Source organism: Castor canadensis, chromosome X (assembly GCF_047511655.1).
Source record: "Castor canadensis chromosome X, mCasCan1.hap1v2, whole genome shotgun sequence".
Lineage (NCBI taxonomy): Eukaryota > Metazoa > Chordata > Mammalia > Rodentia > Castoridae > Castor > Castor canadensis.
The window spans coordinates 42,297,007-42,300,435 of record NC_133405.1 but is presented as its reverse complement, the minus strand read 5'-3'; the positions used below and the strand labels follow the sequence as shown (position 1 = coordinate 42,300,435).

The 3,429-nt window shown below is 38.1% G+C and overlaps 1 non-coding gene across 1 annotated transcript; it reads right to left on the bottom strand.

Moving 5' to 3' along the window:
- Positions 1-2,966: 2,966 nt before the first annotated feature.
- On the bottom strand, positions 2,967-3,071 carry LOC141420082 (U6 spliceosomal RNA). Its single transcript, XR_012444782.1, has one exon. It is a non-coding gene; the product is annotated as a U6 spliceosomal RNA (small nuclear RNA).
- Positions 3,072-3,429: the final 358 nt, after the last annotated feature.

Sequence of the window (3,429 nt, the reverse complement as noted above, 5' to 3'; positions counted from 1 at the left end):
CATGTTTACTTCAGCACTATTCACAATAGCCAAGCTACGAAAACAGCCAAGATGCCTCACTACCAACAAATAGATTAAGAAAATGTGATATTTATACACAATGGAATTTTATTCAGCCACAAAGAATAATGAAATTTTTTTATTCGCATGTAAATGGATGGAACTGGAGAACATCATCTTAAGTGAAGTTAGCCAGGCTCAGAAGGCCAAAAATTGCATGTTCTCCCTCATATGTGGATTATAGACCCAAAACAAATGCAGTAATATTATTGGATATGGATCACATGCTAAGGGTAGATCACACACAAGAGGGATAGGGAAAGGGAAGGAAACCTAAAACTTGAATGTGGTTGATGCACTCACTGTAGAGGAGTGAATAGTAATCTTAAACTGGCAGAGGTCACTATGAGAAGGTGACCGGGAAGTAGTGAAGAGGTCTGGTAGAGATGAACCAGTTCGGGTTGTAGTACACAAGTGCATGGAAGCAACGCTAGGAATCTCTGTGTAGCTATGTTTATCTCAAACTAGCAAAAATTCTATGTCTTTCATATTATCTCTTATGTTTTCTCATCAATAAAATCGGAGAAGAGGGCAGAAAAGGTTCTTCCCAGAAGCAGGGTAGGGGGACAAATAATGTATACACATGTAAGTAAATGTAAAAATGATAAAATAATAACAGTAATAATACTTTCTGATGATGAATAGGATCTGAGCATAACCATGTTCTATTGAAATTCCAATGGCATTAAATAAGGGTAAGGACCAAGTTTGCTAAAAAAGAAATAATGTATCAAGAAAGAGCATGGTAATGCATGAAGTGATTCTATCATATCTGATTGTTTACATCAAATCTGTGTAACCCAGCCCCTTTGGATGATTAAAGTCTTTTTGCTGGATAGACACACACACACACACACACACACACACACACAGAGAGAGAGAAAGAGAGAGAGAGAGAGAGAGAGAGAGAGAGATTGAGAGAGAGATCTTATTTCCTAATCCATGTGAGAAGAAAGCTCCAACTCATTCTTAACCACAAGTCTATTTGGTCTATGTGCCAAGTTATTCGTGCTTTCAACTTCCCACCCACCTCTAAGCCTTTTCCATCATACTCATGGTTTCCTTTTGAGATTATCTTTCCAAGAGAAAACAACTTTCTCTTGCTGGTACCATTTTTGTTTTTGTTCTTGTTTTTGTTTTTGGTGGAACTGGGGTTTGAACTCAGGACTTTCTGCTTGCAAAGCAAGCACTCTACTAATTGAGCCATACCTCCAGTCCAAGAAAACAACTTTTGTGTCAAAAAACACCATCATCAAAAAGCTTCTCAGGGTTGGTCACTGGGTTCAACCAGTCTCTGACAGCATTCATAGTGGGAGTCAGAATCAATAATGTCAGATCTACAAAGTAAGAAAAAGTATTATGATATAGACTGTTATGACCCACACATAAGTAGCAGGCTGAAACCTCAAGCTATAGAGAGATACTGGCTCCTTTGAGCTGCTACACTACCTCTTTCTCAAAATGAAAGCATTTTATAAAGAGAATTGAATATGGAGATCATTTTAGTGTCCTTCACTGCTTCTCCCTTTTCTTTTCCTCAACCTCTACATACTGATTTTTTTTTTGTGGTACTGAGGCCTGAACTCAGGGCATACACCTTGAGCCACTCCACTCCACCATCCCTTTGTTGTGATGGGTGTGTTTTGTCCAGTTTGGCCTTGAACCCGTGATCCTTTTGATCTCTGACTTCTGAGTAGCTAGGATTACAGGCATAAGCCACCAGTGTCTGGCTGGTATATTGTTGTTTCTTAAGGTTTTCTTCTTATGCTACATAATCTCCTTGGGTTATATCATCCACTACTACAGGTATAGCTAATACTAGTAATCTAAAGATTGCTGAATTCTATGCTTCACTCAGATGTTTTCTTGAGTACCAGACACAAATATCTAAAGGTTATTGTGAATCTGCTCCTAGTTATCCACAAAATATCAAACTCAACCATTTTGAAATTAAACCATTAATTGAATCTTAACTTTGATCTCAAATCTTGTTTTCCTTTTGGATAGTTTCTCTCTAGATTAATGACAGCATTCAGTCACTAAAACTAGAAAACTAGGATTCGTTTAACCTCAACTTTTATTTTTCCTTCTCATCATGCCCTACTACCACACTAATCACTTGTTATACCTTATCAATTCCATGTTATAAAGGCCTTGCTTCTCTGTCTCTTATACTCATCTTTACTATTATTGGCTGAGTTTAGGACATTAGTGTCTTTCACATGTTGCAATAATTTCTATAGTTAGTCTTTAAAGTCCACAATGGTGCTTCAATGATCCATCTAAATATTTCTTTGTTCATTCATTTTTTCTCTACCTCATTATACTGTGAGCTATTCAAGTGAAGACACCATATCTTCTTTAATTTTATATCACTGGTACCTTACATAGTGTTTGCCACAGAATAAATTAGCTAAATCAATGAATGAATGCATTAAAGAGAGAAGAGCAGTGGAATAATCCCTTGTCCAACATCATTCCTGAAAGATGCACAAGGTACAATGGTGAATAAAACAGAACTGTACTCATTTCTTTCTTTATAGAACCAAATCACAATGCTACAATGGTGAATAAAACAGAACTGTACTCATTTCTTTCTTTATAGAACCAAATCACAATGCTAGATCAGTTCATTTTCCTGCAGATTATTTTCTTTCCTTTTTTCTTTGGTGGTACTGGGACTTGAACTAAGGGGCATGAGCTTGCTAGGCAGGCACTCTACCACGTGAGCCACTCCACTAGCTCTTTTTTGTGTGAGGTATTTTTGATAGGGTCTCATGAACTATTTGCCTGGGCTGGCCTTGAACCATGATCTTCCTGATCTCTGCCTCCCAAGTAGCTAATATTACAGGCATAAGCCACCGGTACCCAGCTTCCTACTATTTGTTATCTTTCTGCCTCTTCCACCCATATTGTCACTGGACTTTGAATTTGCATGTCATCTTTGTACAGGGGCCATGCTAATCTCTGTGTTGTTCTAATTTTAGTATATGTGCTGCTGAAGTGAGCACTGGACTTTAGATTTTTGATACCTTGCATTGAATGATGTGTTTAAGTGATTGTAAAGGTTTGGATATGAAGTGTACTCCTGAAAGACTCATGTATTAAAGGCTGGATGCTAGATGCAAGCAGTGTTCCAAGGTGAATTTTTGAGAAGTGATTGGATCATGAGAGCTCTGCCTTCATCAGTGGATTAGTCCATTCATGGATTCAAATGTTAATAGACTATTGGGAGGGTATGGAACTATGGAAGGTGAGGCTGGATGGAGGAACTAGGTCACTGGAGTGTCCTTGAAGGCTCCTTTAGTGCTTTCTCTGCTTCCTGGCTGCCATGAGGTAAACAGTTTTGTTCTACCATGCCTTTCTGTC